Genomic DNA, 25,380 nt, shown 5'->3' on the forward strand with positions numbered 1-25,380 from the left:
GCAGAGTTACCTAGTTAGCACTTGGATGGAGACTGCCCAGGAACACCAGGGTGCTGTAAGTTTTGAGTTTTTTCACTACTTATCTATCACACTGGCCCTAGTGGTGGCCAAGTTTGACCACAGTTTCTTGCTTTCTCAATGCTTATTTAATTCAATTGTCTTTAGTAGCTGTTTCTTTAAACAGAGTTTGACTGTTAAACTACTTAACTAATGCTCTATCTTTAATGTAGCCTTGGCTTGAAGTATTTTTTGTATGTCATTCATTACTTATCTAGTATAATGGCACTTAGTGTGCCTCACCTAAAAATAGGGCTTGCAGCAGTTGCACGGGCCATACCACACCCTCTGTACCACGCCATCTCGCTCTGGGATCTCGTAGTTAGCAGAGTTGGGCTCAGTTAGTACTTCTTGATGGGAGACTGCTCAGGGAATACCAGGTGGTGCTGTAAGTTTTTGAGCTTTTTCACTACTTTCATCTAATACACTGGCCCTTGTGTGGCCAAAGTTTGACCAGCTCTTTTCTTTTCCCTACTGCTTTTTTTAATTCAATTGCCTTAAAGTAGCTGTTCTTAAACAGAGTTTCTGACTGTTTTTAACCACTTAACTAATGCTCATCTTTAATGTAGCTCTCATTTTGAAGTATTTTTTTTATATTTCATCTCATTACTTATCTAGTATAATGGCACCCTAGTGCCTCAATCTTTTAAAAATAGGGCTTGCAGCAGTTTTAAGCCACGTCATCCCACCCTTTTCACGCCTGATCTCGCTTCCGGGATCTCGGTAGCTGGGCTATTGGGCCTGCTGAGGCTGGATGGGAGACTGCCTAGAATACCAGGTGCTGTAAGTTTTTGAGTTTTTTCAATTACTTCATTCACACACTGGTTCTCAGTGTGGCCAAAAGTTTGACCTCTCAGCTCTTGCTTTCCCTTACTGCTATTTAATTCAATTGCTCTCAAAGTAGCTGTTCTTAAACAGAGTTTGACTGTTTTAACTACTTAACTAATGCCTCTATCTTTAATGTAGCTCATTTTGGAAGTATTTTTGTATTTCATTCATTACTATCTAGTATAATGGCACTTTAGTGTGCCCACCTTAAAATAGGGGCTTTTTGCAGCAGCTTTCGCTTACGGCCATACCACTTGTGTTCACGCTGATCTCGCTCTGATCTCAGTAGCTACAGAGTTGGGCCTAGTTAGTACTTGGATGGGGAGACTGCCTAGGAATACCCAGGTGCTGTGTTTTTGAGTTTTTTCACTACTTATCTAATACACTGGCCCTTGTGTGTGGCCAAAGTTTGACCAGCTCTTTGCTTTCCTCTTACTGCTTATTTAATTCAATTGCCTTAAAGTAGCTGTTCTTTAAAACAGAGTTTGACTGTTTTTAACTACTTAACTAATGCTCTTATCTCTTAATGTAGCTCATTTTGAAGCATTTTTTGTATTTCATTCATTACTTATCTAGTATAATGGCACTTAGTGTGCCTCACCTTAAAAATAGGGGCTTTTTGCAGCAGCTTTTCGCTGACGGCCATACCACCCTGTTCACGCCTGATCTCGCCTGATCTCAGAAGTTATGCAGAGTTGGGCCCAGTTAGTACTTGGATGGGAGACTGCCTAGGAAATACCAGGTGTGTGCTGTAAGTTTTGAGTTTTTTTCACTACTTATCTAATACACTGGCCTCAGTGTGGCCAAAGTTTGACTCAGCTCTTTTGCTTTCCTCACTGCTTATTTTAATTCAATTGCCTTTAAAGTAGCTGTTCTTTAAACAGAGTTTGACTGTTTTTAACTACTTTAACTAATGCTCTTATCTTTAATGTAGCTCATTTTGAAGTATTTTTTGTATTTCATTCATTACTTATCTAGTATAATGGCACTTAGTGTAAACTCACCTAAAAATAGGGGTTTTTTGCAGCAGCTTTGTCACGCCATACCAATTCTGTTCACGCCTGATCTCGCCTGATCTCAGAAGCTGGCAGAGTTGGGCCTAGTTAGCAATTTCTGGATGGGAGACTGCCTAGGAATACCAGGTGCTGTGTAAGTTTTGGAGTTTTTTCACTATTTATCTAATACACTGGTCCTTAGTGTGGCCAAAGTTTGACCAGCTCTTTGCTTCCTTACTGTTTATTTAATTCAATTGCCTTTTTTAAAGGTAGCTGTTCTTTAAACAGAGTTTGACTGTTTTTAACTACTTAACTAATGCTCTTATCTTTAATGTAGTCTCATTTTGTGAAGTATTTTTTTGTATTTCATTCATTACTTATCTAGTATAATGGCACTTAGTGTGCCTCACCCAAAATAGGCTTTTGCAGCAGCTTTTCACATGCCATCCCACCCTGTTCACGCCTGATCTCGCCTGATCTCAGAAGCTAAGCAGAGTTGGGCCTAGTTAGTACTTCTGGATGGGAGACTGCCTAGGAATACCAGGTGCTGCAAGTTTTGAGTTTTTTCACTACTTATCTAATACACTGGTCTCTTAGTGTGGCCAAAGTTTGACCAGCTCTTTTTGCTTTCCCTTACTGCTTATTTAATCTAAATTGCCTTTAAAGTAGCTTTGTTCTTAAACAGAGTTTGACTGTTTTTAACTACTTAACTAATGCTCTTATCTTTAATGTAGCTCATTTTGAAGTATTTTTTGTATTTCATTCATTACTTATCTAGTATAATGGCACTTAGTGTGCCTCACCTTAAAATAGGGCTTTTTGCAGCAGCTTGCCACGGCCATCCCACCCCTGTTCACGCCTGATCTCGCCTGATCCCAGAAGCTAAGCAGAGTTGGGCCCAGTTAGTACTTGGATGGGGAGACCGTCTAGGAATACCAGGTGTGCTGTAAGTTTTGAGTTTTTTCACTACTTATCTAATACACTGGCCCTTAGTGTGGCCAAAGTTTGACCAGCTCCTTTGCTTTCCTTACTGCTTATTTAATTCAATTGCCTTTAAAGTAGCTGTTCTTTAAACAGAGTTTGACTGTTTTAACTACTTAACTAATGCTCTTATCTTTAATGTAGCCTCATTTTGAAGTATTTTTTATTTCATTCATTACTTATCTAGTATAATGGCACTTAGTGTGCCTCACCTTTAAAAATAGGGGCTTTTTGCAGCAGCTGCCACGGCCATACCACCCTGTTCACGCCTCGATCTCGCCTGATCTCAGAAGCTAAGCAGAGTTGGGCCTAGTTAGTACTTGGATGGGAGACTGCCTAGGAATACCAGGTGCTGTAAGTTTTTGAGTTTTTCACTACTTATCTAATACACTGGCCTTTAGTGTGGCCAAAAGTTTGACCAGCTCTTTGCTTTCCTCATTGCTTATTTAATTCAATTGCCTTTAAAGTAGCTGTTCTTTAAACAGAGTTTGACTGTTTTTTAACTACTTAACTAATGCTCTTATCTTTAATGTAGCTCATTTTGAAGCATTTTTTTGTATTTCATTCATTACTTATCTAGTATAATGGCACTTAGTGTGCCTCACCTTAAAAATAGGGCTTTTTGCAGCAGCTTTCGCACGGCCATCCCACCCTGTTCACGCCTGATCTCGCCTGATCTCAGAAGCTGGGCAGAGCTGGGCCTAGTTAGTACTTGGATGGGAGACTGCCTAGGAATACCAGGTGCTGTAAGTTTTTGAGTTTTTTCACTACTTATCTAATACACTGGTCTTCTTAGTGTGGCCAAAGTTTGACTAGCTCTCTTTGCTTTCCTTTACTGCTTATTTAATTCAATTGCCTTTAAAGTAGCTGTTCTTTAAACAGAGTTTGACTGTTTTTAACTACTTAACTAATGCTCTTATCTTTAATGTAGCCTATTTTGAAGTATTTTTTTGTATTTCATCTATTACTTATCTAGTATAATGGCACTTAGTGTGCCTCACCTTAAAATAGGGCTTTTTGCAGCAGCTTTCTTGTTTACGGCCATCCCACCACCTGTTCACGCCTGATCTCGCCTGATCTCAGAAGCTAAGCAGAGTTGGGCCTAGTTAGTACTTGGATGGAGACTGCCTAGAATACCAGGTGCTGTAAGTTTTTGAGTTTTTTCACTACTTATCTAATACACTGGCCCTTAGTGTGGCCAAAGTTTGACCAGCTCTTTGCTTTCCTTTACTGCTTATTTAATTCAATTGCCTTTAAAGTAGCTGTTCTTTAAACAGAGTTTGACTGTTTTTAACTACTTAACTAATGCTCTTATCTTTAATGTAGCTCATTTTGAAGTATTTTTTTGTATTTCATTCATTACTTATCTAGTATAATGGCACTTAGTGTGCCTCACCTTAAAATAGGGGCTTTTGCAGCAGCTTTCGCACGGCCATACCACCCTGTTCACGCCTGATCTCGCCTGATCTCAGAAGCTAAGCAGAGTTGGGCCTAGTTAGTACTTCTGGATGGGAGACTGCCTAGGAATACCAGGTGCTGTAAGTTTTTGAGTTTTTTCACTACTTATCTAATACACTGGTCCTTTAGTGTGGCCAAAGTTTGACCAGCTCTTTGCTTTCCTTTACTGCTTATTTAATTCAATTGCCTTTAAAGTAGCTGTTCTTTAAACAGAGTTTGACTGTTTTTAACTACTTAACTAATGCTCTTATCTTTAATGTAGCTCATTTTGAAGTATTTTTTTGTATTTCATTCATTACTTATCTAGTATAATGGCACTTAGTGTGCCTTCACCTAAAATAGGGGCTTTTGCAGCAGCTTTCGCTTACGGCCATACCACCCTGTTCACGCCTGATCTCGTCTGATCTCAGAAGCTATGCAGAGTTGGGCCTAGTTAGTACTTGGATGGGAGACTGCCTAGGAATACCAGGTGCTGTGTAAGTTTTGAGTTTTTTTCACTACTTATCTAATACACTGGCCCTTAGTGTGGCCAAAGTTTGACCAGCTCTTTGCTTTCCTTACTGCTTATTTAATTCAATTGCCTTTAAAGTAGCTGTTCTTTAAACAGAGTTTGACTGTTTTTAACTACTTAACTAATGCTCTTATCTTTAATGTAGCTCATTTTTGAAGTATTTTTTTGTATTTCATTCATTACTTATCTAGTATAATGGCACTTAGTGTGCCTCACCTTAAAAATAGGGGCTTTTTGCAGCAGCTTTCGCTTACGGCCATACCACCCTGTTCACGCCTGATCTCGCCTGATCTCAGAAGCTAAGCAGAGTTGGGCCCAGTTAGTACTTGGATGGGAGACTGCCTAGGAATACCAGGTGCTGTAAGTTTTGAGTTTTTTCACTACTTATCTAATACACTGGCCCTTAGTGTGGCCAAAGTTTGACCAGCTCTTTGCTTTCCTTACTGCTTATTTAATTCAATTGCCTTTAAAGTAGCTGTTCTTTAAACAGAGTTTGACTGTTTTTAACTACTTAACTAATGCTCTTATCTTTAATGTAGCTCATTTCTGAAGCATTTTTTGTATTTCATTCATTACTTATCTAGTATAATGGCACTTAGTGTGCCTCACCTTAAAATAGGGGCTTTTGCAGCAGCTTTCGCTGACGGCCATACCACCCTGTTCACGCCCTGATCTCGTCTGATCTCAGAAGCTACAGAGTTGGGCCTAGTTAGTACTTGGATGGGAGACTGCCTAGGAATACCAGGTGCTGTAAGTTTTTGAGTTTTTTCACTACTTATCTAATACACTGGCCCTTAGTGTGGCCAAAGTTTGACCAGCTCTTTGCTTTCCCTTACTGCTTATTTAATTCAATTGCCTTTAAAGTAGCTGTTCTTTAAACAGAGTTTGACTGTTTTTAACTACTTAACTAATGCCTTATCTTTAATGTAGCTCATTTTGAAGTATTTTTTGTATTTCATTCATTACTTATCTAGTATAATGGCACTTAGTGTGCCTCACCTTAAAATAGGGCTTTTGCAGCAGCTTTCGCTTTACGGCCATCCCACCCTGTTCACGCCTGATCTCGCCTGATCTCAGAAGCTACAGAGTTGGGCCTAGTTAGTACTTGGATGGGAGACTGCCTAGGAATACCAGGTGCTGTAAGTTTTTGAGTTTTTTTCACTACTTATCTAATACACTGGCCCTTAGTGTGGCCAAAGTTTGACCAGCTCTTTGCTTTCCCTTACTGCTTATTTAATTCAATTGCCTTTAAAGTAGCTGTTCTTTAAACAGAGTTTGACTGTTTTAACTACTTAACTAATGCTCTTATCTTTAATGTAGCTCATTTTGAAGTATTTTTTTGTATTTCATTCATTACTTATCTAGTATAATGGCACTTTAGTGTGCCTCACCTTTAAAATAGGGCTTTTTGCAGCAGCTTTCGCTATACGGCCATCCCACTTCTGTTCACGCCTGATCTTGTCTGATCTCAGAAGCTACAGAGTTGGGCCTAGTTAGTACTTGGATGGGAGACTGCCTAGGAATACCAGGTGCTGTAAGTTTTTTGAGTTTTTTCACTACTTATCTAATACACTGGCCCTTAGTGTGGCAAAGTTTGACCAGCTCTTTGCTTTCCCTTACTGCTTATTTAATTCAATTGCCTTTAAAGTAGCTGTTCTTTAAAACAGAGTTTGACTGTTTTTAACTACTTAACTAATGCTCTTATCTTTAATGTAGCTCATTTTGAAGCATTTTTTGTATTTCATTCATTACTTATCTAGTATAATGGCACTTAGTGTGCCTCACCTTAAAATAGGGGCTTTTTGCAGCAGCTTTCGCCACGGCCATACCACCCTGTTCACGCCTCTGATCTCGCCTGATCTCAGAAGCTGAGCAGAGTTGGGCCTAGTTAGTACTTGGATGGGAGACTGCCTAGGAATACCAGGTGCTGTAAGTTTTTGAGTTTTTTCACTACTTATCTAATACACTGGCTCCTTAGTGTGGCCAAAGTTTGACCAGCTCTTTGCTTTCCCTTACTGCTTATTTAATTCAATTGCCTTTAAAGTAGCTGTTCTTTAAACAGAGTTTGACTGTTTTTAACTACTTAACTAATGCTCTTATCTTTAATGTAGCTCATTTTGAAGTATTTTTTTGTATTTCATTCATTACTTATCTAGTATAATGGCACTTAGTGTGCCCCCACCTTAAAATAGGGGCTTTTGCAGCAGCTTTCTTTCGCCACGGCCATCCCACCCTGTTCACGCCTGATCTCGCCTCTGATCTCAGAAGCTAAGCAGAGTTGGGCCTAGTTAGTACTTGGATGGGAGACTGCCTAGGAATACCAGGTGCTGTAAGTTTTGAGTTTTTTCACTACTTCTTATCTAATACACTGGCCCTTAGTGTGGCCAAAGTTTGACCAGCTCTTTGCTTTCCCTTTACTGTTTATTTAATTCAATTGCCTTTAAAGTAGCTGTTCTTTAAACAGAGTTTGACTGTTTTTAACTACTTAACTAATGCCTTATCTTTAATGTAGCTCATTTTGAAGTATTTTTTGTATTTCATTCATTACTTATCTAGTATAATGGCACTTAGTGTGCCTCACCTAAAATAGGGGCTTTTGCAGCAGCTTTCGCCACGGCCATCCCACCCTGTTCACGCCTGATCTCGCCTGATCTCAGAAGCTAAGCAGAGTTGGGCCTAGTTAGTACTTGGATGGGAGACTGCCTAGGAATACCAGGTGCTGTAAGTTTTGAGTTTTTCACTACTTATCTAATACACTGGCCCTTAGTGTGGCCAAAGTTTGACCAGCTCTTTGCTTTCCCTTACTGCTTATTTAATTCAATTGCCTTTAAAGTAGCTGTTCTTTAAACAGAGTTTGACTGTTTTTAACTACTTAACTAATGCTCTTATCTTTAATGTAGCTCATTTTGAAGTATTTTTTGTATTTCATTCATTACTTTATCTAGTATAATGGCACCCTAGTGTGCCCTCACCTTAAAATAGGGGCTTTTTTGCAGCAGCTTTTGCTTACGGCCATACCCACACCCTGTTCACGCCTGATCTCGCTCTGATCTCAGAAGCTGCAGAGTTGGGCCTAGTTAGTACTTGGATGGGAGACTGCCTAGGAATACCAGGTGCTGTAAGTTTTTGAGTTTTTTCACTACTTATCTAATACACTGGCCCTTAGTGTGGCCAAAGTTTGACCAGCTCTTGCTTTCCTTACTGCTTATTTAATTCAATTGCCTTTAAAGTAGCTGTTCTTTAAACAGAGTTTGACTGTTTTTAACTACTTAACTAATGCTCTTATCTTTAATGTAGCTCATTTTGAAGTATTTTTTGTATTTCATTCATTACTTATCTAGTATAATGGCACTTAGTGTGCCTCACCTTTAAAATAGGGCTTTTTGCAGCAGCTTTCGCACGGCCATCCCACCCTGTTCACGCCTGATCTCGCCTGATCTCAGAAGCTAAGCAGAGTTGGGCCTAGTTAGTACTTGGATGGGAGACTGCCTAGGAATACCAGGTGCTGTAAGTTTTTGAGTTTTTTCACTACTTATCTAATACACTGGCCTCAGTGTGGCCAAAGTTTGACCAGCTTTTGCTTTCCTTACTGCTTATTTAATTCAATTGCCTTTAAAGTAGCTGTTCTTTAAACAGAGTTTGACTGTTTTTAACTACTTAACTAATGCTCTTATCTTTAATGTAGCTCATTTTGAAGTATTTTTTGTATTTCATTCATTACTTATCTAGTATAATGGCACCCTAGTGTGCCTCACCTTAAAATAGGGGCTTTTGCAGCAGCTTTCGCCACGGCCATCCCACCCTGTTCACGCCTGATCTCGCCTGATCTCAGAAGCTACAGAGTTGGGCCTAGTTAGTACTTGGATGGGAGACTGCCTAGGAATACCAGGTGCTGTAAGTTTTTGAGTTTTTTCACTACTTATCTAATACACTGGCCCTTAGTGTGGCCAAAGTTTGACCAGCTCTTTGCTTTCCCCTTACTGCTTATTTAATTCAATTGCCTTTAAAGTAGCTGTTCTTTAAACAGAGTTTGACTGTTTTTAACTACTTAACTAATGCTCTTATCTTTAATGTAGCTCATTTTGAAGTATTTTTTTGTATTTCATTCATTACTTATCTAGTATAATGGCACTTAGTGTGCCTCACCTTAAAATAGGGGCTTTTTGCAGCAGCTTTGCTTACGGCCATACTACACCCTGTTCACGCCTGATCTCGCCTGATCTCAGAAGCTACAGAGTTGGGCCTAGTTAGTACTTGGATGGGAGACTGCCTAGGAATACCAGGTGCTGTAAGTTTTTGAGTTTTTTCACTACTTATCTAATACACTGGCCCTTAGTGTGGCCAAAGTTTGACCAGCTCTTTGCTTTCCTTACTGCTTATTTAATTCAATTGCCTTTAAAGTAGCTGTTCTTTAAACAGAGTTTGACTGTTTTTAACTACTTAACTAATGCTCTTATCTTTAATGTAGCTCATATTTGAAGTATTTTTTGTATTTCATTCATTACTTATCTAGTATAATGGCACTTAGTGTGCCTCACCTTAAAATAGGGGCTTTTTGCAGCAGCTTTCGCCACGGCCATACCACCCTGTTCACGCCTGATCTCGTCTGATCTCAGAAGCTACAGAGTTGGGCCTAGTTAGTACTTGGATGGGAGACTGCCTAGGAATACCAGGTGCTGTAAGTTTTGAGTTTTTTCACTACTTATCTAATACACTGGCCCTTAGTGTGGCCAAAGTTTGACCAGCTCTTTGCTTTCCTTACTGCTTATTTAATTCAAATTGCCTTTAAAGTAGCTGTTCTTTAAACAGAGTTTGACTGTTTTTAACTACTTAACTAATGCTCTTATCTTTAATGTAGCTCATTTTGAAGTATTTTTTGTATTTCATTCATTACTTATCTAGTATAATGGCACTTAGTGTGCCTCACCTTAAAATAGGGGCTTTTTGCAGCAGCTTTCGCTTACGGCCATCCCACCCTGTTCACGCCTGATCTCGCCTGATCTCAGAAGCTAAGCAGAGTTGGGCCTAGTTAGTACTTGGATGGAGACTGCCTAGGAATACCAGGTGCTGTAAGTTTTTGAGTTTTTTCACTACTTATCTAATACACTGGCCCTTAGTGTGGCCAAAGTTTGACCAGCTCTTTGCTTTCCTTACTGCTTATTTAATTCAATTGCCTTTAAAGTAGCTGTTCTTTAAACAGAGTTTGACTGTTTTTAACTACTTAACTAATGCTCTTATCTTTAATGTAGCTCATTTTGAAGTATTTTTTGTATTTCATTCATTACTTATCTAGTATAATGGCACTTAGTGTGCCTCACCTTAAAATAGGGGCTTTTTGCAGCAGCTTTTGCTTACGGCCATCCCACCCTGTTCACGCCTGATCTCGCCTGATCTCAGAAGCTACAGAGTTGGGCCTAGTTAGTACTTGGATGGGAGACTGCCTAGGAATACCAGGTGCTGTAAGTTTTTGAGTTTTTCACTACTTATCTAATACACTGGCCCTTAGTGTGGCCAAAGTTTGACCAGCTCTTTGCTTTCCTTACTGCTTATTTAATTCAATTGCCTTTAAAGTAGCTGTTCTTTAAACAGAGTTTGACTGTTTTAACTACTTAACTAATGCCTTATCTTTAATGTAGCTCATTTTGAAGTATTTTTTGTATTTCATTCATTACTTATCTAGTATAATGGCACTTAGTGTGCCTCACCTTAAAATAGGGGCTTTTTGCAGCAGCTTTCGCTTACGGCCATACCACCCTGTTCACGCCTGATCTCGCCTGATCTCAGAAGCTAAGCAGAGTTGGGCCTAGTTAGTACTTGGATGGGAGACTGCCTAGGAATACCAGGTGCTGTAAGTTTTGAGTTTTTTCACTACTTATCTAATACACTGGCCTTAGTGTGGCCAAAGTTTGACCAGCTCTTGCTTTTTCCTTACTGCTTATTTAATTCAATTGCCTTTAAAGTAGCTGTTCTTTAAACAGAGTTTGACTGTTTTTAACTACTTAACTAATGCTCTTATCTTTAATGTAGCTCATTTTGAAGTATTTTTTGTATTTCATTCATTACTTATCTAGTATAATGGCACTTAGTGTGCCTCACCTTAAAATAGGGGCTTTTGCAGCAGCTTTCACACGGCCATCCCACCCTGTTCACGCCTGATCTCGCCTGATCTCAGAAGCTAAGCAGAGTTGGGCCTAGTTAGTACTTGGATGGGAGACTGCCTAGGAATACCAGGTGCTGTAAGTTTTTGAGTTTTTCACTACTTATCTAATACACTGGCCCTTAGTGTGGCCAAAGTTTGACCAGCTCTTTGCTTTCCCTTACTGCTTATTTAATTCAATTGCCTTTAAAGTAGCTGTTCTTTAAACAGAGTTTGACTGTTTTTAACTACTTAACTAATGCTCTTATCTTTAATGTAGCTCATTTTGAAGTATTTTTTGTATTTCATTCATTACTTATCTAGTATAATGGCACTTAGTGTGCCTCACCTTAAAATAGGGGCTTTTTGCAGCAGCTTTCGCTTACGGCCATACCACACCTGTTCACGCCTGATCTCGCCTGATCTCAGAAGCTACAGAGTTGGGCCTAGTTAGTACTTGGATGGGAGACTGCCTAGGAATACCAGGTGCTGTAAGTTTTGAGTTTTTTCACTACTTATCTAATACACTGGCCCTTAGTGTGGCCAAAGTTTGACCAGCTCTTTGCTTTCCCCTTACTGCTTATTTAATTCAATTGCCTTTAAAGTAGCTGTTCTTTAAACAGAGTTTGACTGTTTTTAACTACTTAACTAATGCTCTTATCTTTAATGTAGCTCATTTTGAAGTATTTTTTTGTATTTCATTCATTACTTATCTAGTATAATGGCACTTAGTGTGCCTCACCTTAAAATAGGGGCTTTTGCAGCAGCTTTCGCTTACGGCCATACCACCCTGTTCACGCCTGATCTCGCCTGATCTCAGAAGCTAAGCAGAGTTGGGCCTAGTTAGTACTTGGATGGGAGACTGCCTAGGAATACCAGGTGCTGTAAGTTTTTGAGTTTTTTCACTACTTATCTAATACACTGGCCCTTAGTGTGGCCAAAGTTTGACCAGCTCTTTGCTTTCCTTACTGCTTATTTAATTCAATTGCCTTTAAAGTAGCTGTTCTTTAAACAGAGTTTGACTGTTTTTAACTACTTAACTAATGCTCTTATCTTTAATGTAGCTCATTTTGAAGTATTTTTTGTATTTCATTCATTACTTATCTAGTATAATGGCACTTAGTGTGCCTCACACCTTAAAATAGGGGCTTTTTGCAGCAGCTTCACACGGCCATACCACCCTGTTCACGCCTGATCTCGCCTGATCTCAGAAGCTACAGAGTTGGGCCTAGTTAGTACTTGGATGGGAGACTGCCTAGGAATACCAGGTGCTGTAAGTTTTGAGTTTTTTCACTACTTATCTAATACACTGGCCCTTAGTGTGGCCAAAGTTTGACCAGCTCTTTGCTTTCCCTTACTGCTTATTTAATTCAATTGCCTTTAAAGTAGCTGTTCTTTAAACAGAGTTTGACTGTTTTTAACTACTTAACTAATGCTCTTATCTTTAATGTAGCTCATTTTGAAGTATTTTTTTGTATTTCATTCATTACTTATCTAGTATAATGGCACTTAGTGTGCCTCACCTTAAAATAGGGGCTTTTTGCAGCAGCTTTCGCACGGCCATACCACCCCTGTTCACGCCTGATCTCGCCTGATCTCAGAAGCTAAGCAGAGTTGGGCCTAGTTAGTACTTGGATGGGAGACTGCCTAGGAATACCAGGTGCTGTAAGTTTTGAGTTTTTTCACTACTTATCTAATACACTGGCCCTTAGTGTGGCCAAAGTTTGACCAGCTCTTTGCTTTCCTTTACTGCTTATTTAATTCAATTGCCTTTAAAGTAGCTGTTCTTTAAACAGAGTTTGACTGTTTTTAACTACTTAACTAATGCTCTTATCTTTAATGTAGCTCATTTTGAAGTATTTTTTGTATTTCATTCATTACTTATCTAGTATAATGGCACTTAGTGTGCCTCACCTAAAATAGGGGCTTTTTGCAGCAGCTTTCGCTTTCACGGCCATCCCACCCTGTTCACGCCTGATCTCGCCTGATCTCAGAAGCTACAGAGTTGGGCCTAGTTAGTACTTGGATGGGAGACTGCCTAGGAATACCAGGTGCTGTAAGTTTTTTGAGTTTTTTCACTACTTATCTAATACACTGGCCCTTAGTGTGGCCAAAGTTTGACCAGCTCTTTGCTTTCCCTTACTGCTTATTTAATTCAATTGCCTTTAAAGTAGCTGTTCTTTAAACAGAGTTTGACTGTTTTTAACTACTTAACTAATGCTCTTATCTTTAATGTAGCTCATTTTGAAGTATTTTTTTGTATTTCATTCATTACTTATCTAGTATAATGGCACTTAGTGTGCCTCACCTTAAAATAGGGGGCCTTTTGCAGCAGCTTTCGCTTACGGCCATACCACTCTGTTCACGCCTGATCTCGTCTGATCTCAGAAGCTAAGCAGAGTTGGGCCTAGTTAGTACTTGGATGGGAGACTGCCTAGGAATACCAGGTGCTGTAAGTTTTTGAGTTTTTTCACTACTTATCTAATACACTGGCCCTTAGTGTGGCCAAAGTTTGACCAGCTCTTTGCTTTTCCTTACTGCTTATTTAATTCAATTGCCTTTAAAGTAGCTGTTCTTTAAACAGAGTTTGACTGTTTTTAACTACTTAACTAATGCTCTTATCTTTAATGTAGCTCATTTTGAAGTATTTTTTTGTATTTCATTCATTACTTATCTAGTATAATGGCACTTAGTGTGCCTCACCTTAAAATAGGGGCTTTTTGCAGCAGCTTTTCACTTATGGCCATACCACCCTGTTCACGCCTGATCTCGCCTCTGATCTCAGAAGCTAAGCAGAGTTGGGCCTAGTTAGTACTTGGATGGGAGACTGCCTAGGAATACCAGGTGCTGTAAGTTTTTGAGTTTTTTCACTACTTATCTAATACACTGGCCCTTAGTGTGGCCAAAGTTTGACCAGCTCTTTGCTTTCCCTTACTGCTTATTTAATTCAATTGCCTTTAAAGTAGCTGTTCTTTAAACAGAGTTTGACTGTTTTTAACTACTTAACTAATGCTCTTATCTTTAATGTAGCTCATTTTGAAGTATTTTTTGTATTTCATTCATTACTTATCTAGTATAATGGCACTTAGTGTGCCTCACCTTAAAATAGGGGCTTTTGCAGCAGCTTTCACACGGCCATACCACCCTGTTCACGCCTGATCTCGCCTGATCTCAGAAGCTAAGCAGAGTTGGGCCTAGTTAGTACTTGGATGGGAGACTGCCTAGGAATACCAGGTGCTGTAAGTTTTGAGTTTTTTCACTACTTATCTAATACACTGGCCCTTAGTGTGGCCAAAGTTTGACCAGCTCTTTGCTTTCCTTACTGCTTATTTAATTCAATTGCCTTTAAAGTAGCTGTTCTTTAAACAGAGTTTGACTGTTTTTAACTACTTAACTAATGCTCTTATCTTTAATGTAGCTCATTTTGAAGTATTTTTTTTGTATTTCATTCATTACTTATCTAGTATAATGGCACTTAGTGTGCCTCACCTTAAAATAGGGGGCTTTTTGCAGCAGCTTTCGCTTACGGCCATACCACCCTGTTCACGCCTGATCTCGTCTGATCTCAGAAGCTAAGCAGAGTTGGGCCTAGTTAGTACTTGGATGGGAGACTGCCTAGGAATACCAGGTGCTGTAAGTTTTTGAGTTTTTTCACTACTTATCTAATACACTGGCCCTTAGTGTGGCCAAAGTTTGACCAGCTCTTTGCTTTCCTTTACTGCTTATTTAATTCAATTGCCTTTAAAGTAGCTGTTCTTTAAACAGAGTTTGACTGTTTTTAACTACTTAACTAATGCTCTTATCTTTAATGTAGCTCATTTTGAAGTAGTATTTTTTGTATTTCATTCATTACTTATCTAGTATAATGGCACTTAGTGTGCCTCACCTTAAAATAGGGGCTTTTGCAGCAGCTTTCGCTTACGGCCATACCACCCTGTTCACGCCTGATCTCGCCTGATCTCAGAAGCTAAGCAGAGTTGGGCCTAGTTAGTACTTCTGGATGGGAGACTGCCTAGGAATACCAGGTGCTGTAAGTTTTGAGTTTTTTCACTACTTATCTAATACACTGGCCCTTAGTGTGGCCAAAGTTTGACCAGCTCTTGCTTTCCTTTACTGCTTATTTAATTCAATTGCCTTTAAAGTAGCTGTTCTTTAAACAGAGTTTGACTGTTTTTAACTACTTAACTAATGCTCTTATCTTTAATGTAGCTCATTTTGAAGTATTTTTTTGTATTTCATTCATTACTTATCTAGTATAATGGCACTTAGTGTGCCTCACCTTAAAATAGGGGCTTTTTGCAGCAGCTTTCACACGGCCATACCACCCTGTTCACGCCTGATCTCGCCTGATCTCAGAAGCTAAGCAGAGTTGGGCCTAGTTAGTACTTGGATGGGAGACTGCCTAGGAATACCAGGTGCTGTAAGTTTTGAGTTTTTTCACTACTTATCTAATACACTGGCCCTTAGTGTGGCCAAAGTTTGACCAGCTCTTTTGCTTTCCCTTACTGCTTATTTAATTCAATTGCCTTTAAAGTAGCTGTTCTTTAAACAGAGTTTGACTGTTTTTAACTACTTAACTAATGCTCTTATCTTTAATGTAGCTCATTTTGAAGTATTTTTTGTATTTCATTCATTACTTATCTAGTATAATGGCACTTAGTGTGCCTCACCTTAAAATAGGGGCTTTTTGCAGCTTTCGCACGGCCATCCCACCCTGTTCACGCCTGATCTCGCCTGATCTCAGAAGCTAAGCAGAGTTGGGCCTAGTTAGTACTTGGATGGGAGACTGCCTAGGAATACCAGGTGCTGTAAGTTTTGAGTTTTTTCACTACTTATCTAATACACTGGCCCTTAGTGTGGCCAAAGTTTGACCAGCTCTTTGCTTTCCTTACTGCTTATTTAATTCAATTGCCTTTAAAGTAGCTGTTCTTTAAACAGAGTTTGACTGTTTTTAACTACTTAACTAATGCTCTTATCTTTAATGTAGCTCATTTTGAAGTATTTTTTTGTATTTCATTCATTACTTATCTAGTATAATGGCACTTAGTGTGCCTCACCTTAAAAATAGGGGCTTTTTGCAGCAGCTTTCACTTACGGCCATACCACCCTGTTCACGCCTGATCTCGCCTGATCTCAGAAGCTACAGAGTTGGGCCTAGTTAGTACTTGGATGGGAGACTGCCTAGGAATACCAGGTGCTGTAAGTTTTTGAGTTTTTTCACTACTTATCTAATACACTGGCCCTTAGTGTGGCCAAAGTTTGACCAGCTCTTTGCTTTCCTTTACTGCTTATTTAATTCAATTGCCTTTAAAGTAGCTGTTCTTTAAACAGAGTTTGACTGTTTTTAACTACTTAACTAATGCTCTTATCTTTAATGTAGCTCATTTTGAAGTATTTTTTGTATTTCATTCATTACTTATCTAGTATAATGGCACTTAGTGTGCCTCACCTTAAAATAGGGGCTTTTGCAGCAGCTTTTGCTTACGGCCATACCACACCTGTTCACGCCTGATCTCGCCTGATCTCAGAAGCTACAGAGTTGGGCCTAGTTAGTACTTGGATGGGAGACTGCCTAGGAATACCAGGTGCTGTAAGTTTTTGAGTTTTTTCACTACTTATCTAATACACTGGCCTTTAGTGTGGCCAAAGTTTGACCAGCTCTTTGCTTTCCTTACTGCTTATTTAATTCAATTGCCTTTAAAGTAGCTGTTCTTTAAACAGAGTTTGACTGTTTTTAACTACTTAACTAATGCTCTTATCTTTAATGTAGCTCATTTTGAAGTATTTTTTTGTATTTCATTCATTACTTATCTAGTATAATGGCACTTAGTGTGCCTCACCTTAAAATAGGGGCTTTTTGCAGCAGCTTTAGCTTACGGCCATCCCACCCTGTTCACGCCTGATCTCGCCTGATCTCAGAAGCTAAAGCAGAGTTGGGCCTAGTTAGTACTTGGATAGGAGACTGCCTAGGAATACCAGGTGCTGTAAGTTTTTGAGTTTTTTCACTACTTATCTAATACACTGGCCCTTAGTGTGGCCAAAGTTTGACCAGCTCTTTGCTTTCCCTTACTGCTTATTTAATTCAATTGCCTTTAAAGTAGCTGTTCTTTAAACAGAGTTTGACTGTTTTTAACTACTTAACTAATGCTCTTATCTTTAATGTAGCTCATTTTGAAGTATTTTTTGTATTTCATTCATTACTTATCTAGTATAATGGCACTTAGTGTGCCTCACCTTAAAATAGGGGCTTTTTGCAACAGCTTTCACACGGACATACCACCCTGTTGGCGCTAGAGAGCACACAGGAAGTTGTTGGCTGCAGTAGGGAGAGGAAGGCTCTCTCCATTTTGTGTTAATTTTTTGTCTTTGTATTTTGCTTTTTTCTTTAGTTAAAGTTAGTTTTTTGTTTGTTTTTTCAGTTATAAACCACCCAACAGCAGCATTTTTGCTTGCTGGAGGGTGGTTACGCTTTTTATTTTTTTCTTTTCTTTTTTTTTTTTCAATGGACGGATTAACGGCAAACGACACTGGACTGGCACGAGGAACAAGCATGGCAAACGACTCTGGACTGGCAATGAGGAAGAAGCATGGGAAACGATATTGACTGGCACGAGGAACAAGCATGGCAAACGACACTGGACTGGCACGAGGAAGAGGCACGGCAAACGACACTGGACTGATGGCGAGACACGATGACAAACGACACTGGTCTGGATTACCGACAACGAGAAGAACATGGAAAAACCTAGACACAAGAGACAAGTTTGGCAGAAGAAGATATTTAAAGGAGGCGACTGTGATTGTGAATGTGGAGAATGTAAGTGAGGTGAGAGCTGTGGATATTATAAAAGCGGTGACGGATAAATGTGGAAATGGGAATATTTTGGCGTTAAGACCAAGGCAAGGAAAAGAATATGAACTTACAATGGAAAAGGAAGAAGCATGTGAGGAATTGACTGATGGACTTTAATAAAAGGGGTGAACTGCGAGATAAAAAATTGCAAAATAGAGATTACGTTGTTTCCTTCATGCACCTGCCCGTCTATCTTGATGATAATAAAATTTTAGGAAATTGGAAGGATGGGGAGTTAATCCCATGTCAAATGTTAAAAGAAGATGCTACCCGGCACTGACATTGAGGACGGAACAAGGTTCCTAAAAGTTAGATTCCCAAAGAAGTGACATCGCTGCCATATAGCACAAAGTTGGAAACAGCCGAGGGGCCGCAGTATTTTAGGTGATGCACAGCCATCAGGTGAAGACCTGTAGGCTGTGCATGAGCCCAGGACACCTGCTTAAAGAATGCCCAGATTTTAAGTGCTATAAGTGCGAGGAGAGGGACATTTTGCAAGAGATTGCAATGCTGTCAGATGCCCGGAGTGTCATGGAGTTTTAAATAAATGTGAATGTTGGATGGAGGGAGAGGAAGGAGGTAGGGAAGATCGGATGGGCGGACAGGTGCATGAAGGAAACAACGAGGAGGAAAGACAAATTGATGAAGAACAAGAGGAAGAAGGACTACAACAAAAAGAAACAGAAGAGGAATCAGACAACATAGAGGAACGTGAAGGAGAAAAAGAGAATGACAAAGACAAGGAACAGACAACAGAACAGGACACTCAGTGGACGGAAATGGAAATAGCGGACAGTTTTAAAACTTTTCTAGATGATGTGGAGAGAGATGGACAAGGAATAGAAGTTCAAAGCAAAGAAATGGACAGTGAAGAAGAAACAAGGACAAACAGTATGGGAAAAGACAGAGGGGAGAGAGGACAAATAAGAAGGAGAACAATAAAGGTAAAACCAAACGTGGAAAATGCAAGGAAAAAATAATGACAAGTGCAAACAGGTATGAAGCGTTAAGAGGGCTGGAGGGAGAAGATGGAGAATAATGGTTTTTAAGTATTTATTTTTCTTTTTTTAATGGTTTTTAGTTGTGTTACTTTTAATGCAAGGGGACTGATGGACATGAGAAAGTTTGAAAGAGTGAAAGAAAAAATGTAAAGGAGAAGATGTTATCGCTTTGCAAGAAACAAATTGGAAAGAGAGTGTGATGGTGGACTATAAAAAGAAATGGGATGGAGATATTTTGTATAACAATGGAGATGGAAGGCTTGGAAGAGGAGTGGCTTTTTTAATGAGAAAAAATGTTTTTAATTCAAGCAATGTAGTGTATAAAGATAAGATGGGGAAATGTATGGTGGTTGAAGTAAATTGTGAAGGACGTGAACTGATTTTAGCCAATGTACACGCACCAACAGAAGAGAAAGAAAAGAAAGAGTTTTTAATGTTTTAAGAAATATTGTAAAGAAGTATAAAGAAATAATAATGATGGGGGATTTTAATACTGTTTTTAGCAAGCAGGATATGGCGGAGGGAATGGTTTTTAAATCAGACACAGGGAGAAATGAATTAAAGGAACTGATGAGAGAAAATAACTTAATAGATGTGTGAGGGAAATGAATGGAGGAAAAAGGAGTTTTCAAGAAGGCAAATAGTAGGGAACTTTATTTGTAAAACAAGAATTGATTATGTGTTATGTACAAGAAATGTAGGGAATTTTATTGAAAAATCAGATATGAAGAAACCAGTTTTAGTGATCATAAGTTTTACGCTTTTAAAATAGATTGGAGCAACATGCAAAGGGGTCCGGGAGTATGGATTTTAAATACAGAGATTTTAAAGAATGAAGACTATGTTTTGAAGGTTAAAGAGGTCATTGAAAAGGAAAAGGAAAATGAAATGTATACAGAGGATAAGAGAATCTGGTGGGAGAATGTCAAATTTTTTAATCAAAAATTTTCAATCAAATATTGTAGTACTTTTGAGGAAATGCAAAAGGTTCAAAGAAAGAGAAATAAAGAAGAGTTTGGAAATTGAATTGAATAAAGAAAATAAAGACATACTAAAGATAAAGGAAATGGAGGGAAGACTGAAAGAAATAGAAGAAAAAGAATATGAGGGGCGAGGTTAAGAAGCAAAGCTAAATATCTTGTGGAGGGTGAAAATGCACAAAATTCTTTTTTTGATTTGGAAAAAGAAAGGGAAAGCTGATATTATAAAGGAAATACGAGGGAAAAATGGAGAAATTGTAGAAGGTAATGAAAATATTTTAAAAGAAATAAAGGATTTTTATGAGGATCTGTTTAGTGCAAGGGGCGTGGAAGAGAAGGAAAAAGAAACTGCTGAATCAGATAAAAGCAAAAGTAAGTGAGGAAGATAAAAAGATTGTGACCAAGTAATCAGAGAAGAAGAGATCGAAAGAGCAATAAATGAACTGAATAAAAAAAAGAGTCCGGGAATAGACGGTTTGGGAACTGAATTTTATGTATGTTTTAAAGGGGTTTTAACAAAGATTTTAAATGAGGTTTTTAAAGAAATTTTTGAAAAAGAAGAAATTAATGAAAGAACGAGGATGGGGTTAATGAAGCTGGTATATAAAAGGAAGGGTGAAAAATAGATTTAAAAAAACTATAGGCCAATTACAATGTTGAACACGGATCTTAAAATTTTAGCCAAGGTTTTAGCAAACAGATTAAAGGAAGTTATGCTAAGCATAATTGAAACAAACCAAGCATACGGAGGAAAGGAAGGGATATAGATGACATAAAAATGAGTATAAGAGATACAATATGGTACATGAAGGATAAAGGTGAAGATGGATATATAATTAGTTTGGACTTTGAAAAAGCTTTTGATAGGGTGGAACACAGGTATTTATTTGAGGTTTTAAGGAGTTTTGGTTTTGGGGGAATTTTATCAAATGGATAGAGATTTTATACAAGGGTGCTTTAACAAGGATAAAATGTAATGGGTTTTAACAGACTGTTTTAAAATCACAAGATCAATTAGGCAGGGTTGTCCGCTTTCAGCTTTACTTTATTCACTTGTATCAGAACCATTGGGACTGGCTATAAAACAAAAAGAAGGAATAATAGGTATAGAAATTGACGAAAAACAATGAAGGGAAGGTTTATCAATATGCTGATGACACAACGATAATTGTAAAAGGAAAGGATAGTGTCAAAGAAGTTATGAATGTTGTAAAAGAATTTTGTAAAGGATCTGGGAGTAAAATAAATGAGGAGAAAACAGTATATATCAGATTTGGGAAAGCTATGATTTTAACGGATTGTTTTAACTTCAAGGAAGTGGAACAAATTAAGATTTTAGGAATTTTAATGGGGAAAAAATGAGAGAAAAGTAAGAGATGAAATGTGGGAGGAACTAGTAACAGAAATAGAGAGAAGGTTAAACTTTTGGAAACTGAGAACACTAAACTTAAAAGGGAAGGTTTTAATATTGAATGTTTTAATGGTTTCTAAGCTGTGGTATGTTTTAAATGTATCTGAGATGCCTTTGTGGACAGAAAAGAGGTTGAAGAAATGTTTTCTTGACTTTTATGGAGGGAAAACCAGCAAGAATAGCATATAATACGATTTTAGGGCGGTGGAAAAGGGGGATTAGGTTTAATGGATGTAGAACAGAGAAAAAATGCTTTGAGAGTTAAAATAGTAAAGAAATACCTACAAGAAGAGAGCAAATTTGAGTGGAAAAAAACAATGAAATACTTTTTAAACAAATGTGGGAATTTTAACATGGGGGATGGTATTTTATGGATGAAAACAAAAATTTGGATGACAGAAGGATTACCTGAGTTTTACAGAGAAATGTTTAGTGCCTGGGGAAAATTTTTAAGTAAAATTGTATACAACCCTCAAAGAAGAGAAAACATTTTAAATCAACCCCTGTTCTTAAATAACAACATTTTAAAACAAGACAAAGAACTATTTTTTAAGAAATGGATGGAAGTGGGGATAACAAGAGTGAGAGATGTCTTGTATGAATTTAAAGAGGGTTTTTTACCAATACAATATATTGTGGATGCAATGGATGAAGCAAAAGAAGAATATAGCAAACAAGAAATAACAAACAAATATGAAATCCTTAAAAAAGCAATACCTAAAGAGTGGATTAAAAGAATAGAGAGTACGGAAGAAGAGCAAACAGAGGAACATTTTAATGTGAAACTGGGGGAAAAATTTTATGATTTTAAGGGATGTACTGTAAAAATGTTTTATTGTGTTTTTAGAGATGGTGTTTTTAAAGAGCCAACTGTAAATAAGTACTGGGTGGAAAAATTCAACAATCTAAAAGAAGAATGTATATGGAGAAACATGAGGGGGAAGTGTGTCGAAACAAAGTTGGAATGTTTGGAGTATTTTATAAGACACAAAGTTGTTTTTACTGAAGTTATTTTACAAAAAATAGGGATGGAACAACATGCAATGTGCAAAGTGTGCAAAGAAAAGAAGAGGGATTTTACATCTGTTTTTATATTGTAAGGAACTGGAGGCATTTTTAAGGAAATGTAAATGTTTAATCAAAGACTTGACTGAAGAATGGGATGAAAATGGAATGGAATGGAACAGAGTGTTGATGTTTGATGGGAAAAGAAGTGTAAAACAAAGCCTTTATTAATCTGTTTGTGATGTTAATGAAAAGTGCAATATGGGAGAGGAGAATTGTGGCCAAAAAGGAACAAATTGTTTTGGATGTTTGGACTGTCTTTAAAAGGAAAACTGAAATATATATGGACAAATTGTATGTGTATTTTAAAAGTGAAAAATCCTAGATGCATTTTATGTTGTTTTTACACTAAATGTCTATCGTGTTTTAAAAGATTTTATGTGGAGCTACCGGAGAGCTAAGAATTTGTTTAAATAATGTATGAAATTATGAGATATGTGATGTGGATATTGTACAAGAGAAAGTATGTTTTTTATTGTATTTGATTGATTGAAAAATATTTTAATAAAAAAAAAAAAAAAAAAAAAAATTCACGCCTGATCTCGCCTGATCTCAGAAGCAAAGCAGAGTTGGGCCTAGTTAGTACTTGGATGGGAGACTGCCTAGGAATACCAGGTGCTGTAAGTTTTTGAGTTTTTTCACTACTTATCTAATACACTGGCCCTTAGTGTGGCCAAAGTTTGACCAGCTCTTTGCTTTCCTTACTGCTTATTTAATTCAATTGCCTTTAAAGTAGCTGTTCTTTAAACAGAGTTTGACTGTTTTTAACTACTTAACTAATGCTCTTATCTTTAATGTAGCTCATTTTGAAGTATTTTTTTGTATTTCATTCATTACTTATCTAGTATAATGGCACTTAGTGTGCCTCACCTTAAAATAGGGGCTTTTGCAGCAGCTTTCGCTTACGGCCATACCACCCTGTTCACGCCTGATCTCGTCTGATCTCAGAAGCTATGCAGAGTTGGGCCTAGTTAGTACTTGGATGGGAGACTGCCTAGGAATACCAGGTGCTGTAAGTTTTTGAGTTTTTTCACTACTTATCTAATACACTGGCCCTTAGTGTGGCCAAAGTTTGACCAGCTCTTTGCTTTCCCTTACTGCTTATTTAATTCAATTGCCTTTAAAGTAGTTGTTCTTTAAACAGAGTTTGACTGTTTTTAACTACTTAACTAATGCCTTATCTTTAATGTAGCTCATTTTGAAGTATTTTTTGTATTTCATTCATTACTTATCTAGTATAATGGCACTTAGTGTGCCTCACCTTAAAATAGGGGGCTTTTTGCACCAGCTTTCGCTTACGGCCATACCACCCTGTTCATGCCTGATCTCGTCTGATCTCAGAAGCTAAGCAGAGTTGGGCCTAGTTAGTACTTGGATGGGAGACTGCCTAGGAATACCAGGTGCTGTAAGTTTTGAGTTTTTTCACTACTTATCTAATACACTGGCCCTTAGTGTGGCCAAAGTTTGACCAGCTCTTTGCTTTCCCTTACTGCTTATTTAATTCAATTGCCTTTAAAGTAGCTGTTCTTTAAACAGAGTTTGACTGTTTTTAACTACTTAACTAATGCTCTTATCTTTAATGTAGCTCATTTTGAAGTATTTTTTTGTATTTCATTCATTACTTATCTAGTATAATGGCACTTAGTGTGCCTCACCTTAAAATAGGGGGCTTTTTGCAACAGCTTTCGCTTACGGACATACCACCCTGTTCACGCCTGATCTCGTCTGATCTCAGAAGCTAAGCAGAGTTGGGCCTAGTTAGTACTTGGATGGGAGACTGCCTAGGAATACCAGGTGCTGTAAGTTTTTGAGTTTTTTCACTACTTATCTAATACACTGGCCCTTAGTGTGGCCAAAGTTTGACCAGCTCTTTGCTTTCCTCTTACTGCTTATTTAATTCAATTGCCTTTAAAGTAGCTGTTCTTTAAACAGAGTTTGACTGTTTTTAACTACTTAACTAATGCTCTTATCTTTAATGTAGCTCATTTTGAAGTATTTTTTGTATTTCATTCATTACTTATCTAGTATAATGGCACTTAGTGTGCCTCACCTTAAAATAGGGGCTTTTTGCAGCAGCTTTCGCTACGGCCATACCACCCTGTTCACGCCTGATCTCGCCTGATCTCAGAAGCTAAGCAGAGTTGGGCCTAGTTAGTACTTGGATGGGAGACTGCCTAGGAATACCAGGTGCTGTAAGTTTTTGAGTTTTTTCACTACTTATCTAATACACTGGCCCTTAGTGTGGCCAAAGTTTGACCAGCTCTTTGCTTTCCTTACTGCTTATTTAATTCAATTGCCTTTAAAGTAGCTGTTCTTTAAACAGAGTTTGACTGTTTTTAACTACTTAACTAATGCTCTTATCTTTAATGTAGCTCATTTTGAAGTATTTTTTTGTATTTCATTCATTACTTATCTAGTATAATGGCACTTAGTGTGCCTCACCTTAAAATAGGGGCTTTTTGCAGCAGCTTTCGCTTACGGCCATACTAACCCTGTTCACGCCTGATCTCGCCTGATCTCAGAAGCTAAGCAGAGTTGGGCCTAGTTAGTACTTGGATGGGAGACTGCCTAGGAATACCAGGTGCTGTAAGTTTTTGAGTTTTTCACTACTTATCTAATACACTGGCCCTTAGTGTGGCCAAAGTTTGACCAGCTCTTTGCTTTCCCTTACTGCTTATTTAATTCAATTGCCTTTAAAGTAGCTGTTCTTTAAACAGAGTTTGACTGTTTTTAACTACTTAACTAATGCTCTTATCTTTAATGTAGCTCATTTTGAAGTATTTTTTTGTATTTCATTCATTACTTATCTAGTATAATGGCACTTAGTGTGCCTCACCTTAAAATAGGGGCTTTTTGCAGCAGCTTTCGCTACGGCCATACCACATTCACGCCTGATCTCGCCTCTGATCTCAGAAGCTAAGCAGAGTTGGGCCTAGTTAGTACTTGGATGGGAGACTGCCTAGGAATACCAGGTGCTGTAAGTTTTTGAGTTTTTCACTACTTATCTAATACACTGGCCCTTAGTGTGGCCAAAGTTTGACCAGCTCTTTGCTTTCCCTTACTGCTTATTTAATTCAATTGCCTTTAAAGTAGCTGTTCTTTAA

At 38.1% G+C, this 25,380-nt stretch overlaps 3 non-coding genes and 33 pseudogenes across 3 annotated transcripts; all 36 read left to right on the forward strand.

Moving 5' to 3' along the window:
• The first annotated feature begins 1,519 nt into the window (after positions 1-1,519).
• LOC122340052 lies at positions 1,520-1,643 on the forward strand (annotated as a pseudogene).
• A 1,459-nt stretch (positions 1,644-3,102) lies between these two features.
• On the forward strand, positions 3,103-3,222 carry LOC122340050 (annotated as a pseudogene).
• Positions 3,223-4,285: 1,063 nt separating this feature from the next.
• Positions 4,286-4,406, forward strand: LOC122340033 (annotated as a pseudogene).
• A 275-nt stretch (positions 4,407-4,681) lies between these two features.
• On the forward strand, positions 4,682-4,802 carry LOC122339996 (annotated as a pseudogene).
• Positions 4,803-5,078: 276 nt separating this feature from the next.
• Positions 5,079-5,197, forward strand: LOC122340089 (annotated as a pseudogene).
• A 272-nt stretch (positions 5,198-5,469) lies between these two features.
• Positions 5,470-5,587, forward strand: LOC122340020 (annotated as a pseudogene).
• A 272-nt stretch (positions 5,588-5,859) lies between these two features.
• On the forward strand, positions 5,860-5,976 carry LOC122340037 (annotated as a pseudogene).
• Positions 5,977-7,045: 1,069 nt separating this feature from the next.
• On the forward strand, positions 7,046-7,166 carry LOC122340041 (annotated as a pseudogene).
• A 273-nt stretch (positions 7,167-7,439) lies between these two features.
• On the forward strand, positions 7,440-7,558 carry LOC122340025 (annotated as a pseudogene).
• Positions 7,559-8,225: 667 nt separating this feature from the next.
• On the forward strand, positions 8,226-8,344 carry LOC122340005 (annotated as a pseudogene).
• A 662-nt stretch (positions 8,345-9,006) lies between these two features.
• LOC122340048 lies at positions 9,007-9,125 on the forward strand (annotated as a pseudogene).
• Positions 9,126-9,398: 273 nt separating this feature from the next.
• On the forward strand, positions 9,399-9,515 carry LOC122340045 (annotated as a pseudogene).
• A 273-nt stretch (positions 9,516-9,788) lies between these two features.
• On the forward strand, positions 9,789-9,906 carry LOC122339990 (annotated as a pseudogene).
• A 273-nt stretch (positions 9,907-10,179) lies between these two features.
• LOC122340018 lies at positions 10,180-10,296 on the forward strand (annotated as a pseudogene).
• Positions 10,297-10,566: 270 nt separating this feature from the next.
• Positions 10,567-10,685, forward strand: LOC122340086 (annotated as a pseudogene).
• A 269-nt stretch (positions 10,686-10,954) lies between these two features.
• Positions 10,955-11,073, forward strand: LOC122340001 (annotated as a pseudogene).
• Positions 11,074-11,346: 273 nt separating this feature from the next.
• On the forward strand, positions 11,347-11,464 carry LOC122340031 (annotated as a pseudogene).
• Positions 11,465-11,738: 274 nt separating this feature from the next.
• LOC122340087 lies at positions 11,739-11,857 on the forward strand (annotated as a pseudogene).
• A 272-nt stretch (positions 11,858-12,129) lies between these two features.
• On the forward strand, positions 12,130-12,246 carry LOC122340043 (annotated as a pseudogene).
• A 272-nt stretch (positions 12,247-12,518) lies between these two features.
• Positions 12,519-12,638, forward strand: LOC122340014 (annotated as a pseudogene).
• A 274-nt stretch (positions 12,639-12,912) lies between these two features.
• On the forward strand, positions 12,913-13,029 carry LOC122340049 (annotated as a pseudogene).
• Positions 13,030-13,306: 277 nt separating this feature from the next.
• LOC122339947 lies at positions 13,307-13,425 on the forward strand. Its single transcript, XR_006250096.1, has one exon. It is a non-coding gene; the product is annotated as a 5S ribosomal RNA (ribosomal RNA).
• Positions 13,426-13,701: 276 nt separating this feature from the next.
• LOC122339950 lies at positions 13,702-13,822 on the forward strand (annotated as a pseudogene).
• Positions 13,823-14,093: 271 nt separating this feature from the next.
• Positions 14,094-14,212, forward strand: LOC122339979 (annotated as a pseudogene).
• Positions 14,213-14,487: 275 nt separating this feature from the next.
• LOC122340067 lies at positions 14,488-14,606 on the forward strand. Its single transcript, XR_006250117.1, has one exon. It is a non-coding gene; the product is annotated as a 5S ribosomal RNA (ribosomal RNA).
• Positions 14,607-14,882: 276 nt separating this feature from the next.
• LOC122339991 lies at positions 14,883-15,003 on the forward strand (annotated as a pseudogene).
• Positions 15,004-15,274: 271 nt separating this feature from the next.
• On the forward strand, positions 15,275-15,393 carry LOC122339980 (annotated as a pseudogene).
• A 269-nt stretch (positions 15,394-15,662) lies between these two features.
• Positions 15,663-15,781, forward strand: LOC122340006 (annotated as a pseudogene).
• Positions 15,782-16,055: 274 nt separating this feature from the next.
• Positions 16,056-16,172, forward strand: LOC122339992 (annotated as a pseudogene).
• Positions 16,173-16,445: 273 nt separating this feature from the next.
• LOC122340032 lies at positions 16,446-16,563 on the forward strand (annotated as a pseudogene).
• A 274-nt stretch (positions 16,564-16,837) lies between these two features.
• Positions 16,838-16,957, forward strand: LOC122339987 (annotated as a pseudogene).
• Positions 16,958-23,176: 6,219 nt separating this feature from the next.
• On the forward strand, positions 23,177-23,295 carry LOC122340092 (annotated as a pseudogene).
• Positions 23,296-23,569: 274 nt separating this feature from the next.
• Positions 23,570-23,688, forward strand: LOC122340076. The gene has a single exon (XR_006250126.1). It is a non-coding gene; the product is annotated as a 5S ribosomal RNA (ribosomal RNA).
• A 275-nt stretch (positions 23,689-23,963) lies between these two features.
• Positions 23,964-24,082, forward strand: LOC122340088 (annotated as a pseudogene).
• Positions 24,083-24,356: 274 nt separating this feature from the next.
• On the forward strand, positions 24,357-24,475 carry LOC122339989 (annotated as a pseudogene).
• A 274-nt stretch (positions 24,476-24,749) lies between these two features.
• On the forward strand, positions 24,750-24,869 carry LOC122339983 (annotated as a pseudogene).
• The last annotated feature ends 511 nt before the right edge of the window (positions 24,870-25,380 follow it).

This window comes from Puntigrus tetrazona, unplaced genomic scaffold (genome assembly GCF_018831695.1).
Source record: "Puntigrus tetrazona isolate hp1 unplaced genomic scaffold, ASM1883169v1 S000000999, whole genome shotgun sequence".
Lineage (NCBI taxonomy): Eukaryota > Metazoa > Chordata > Actinopteri > Cypriniformes > Cyprinidae > Puntigrus > Puntigrus tetrazona.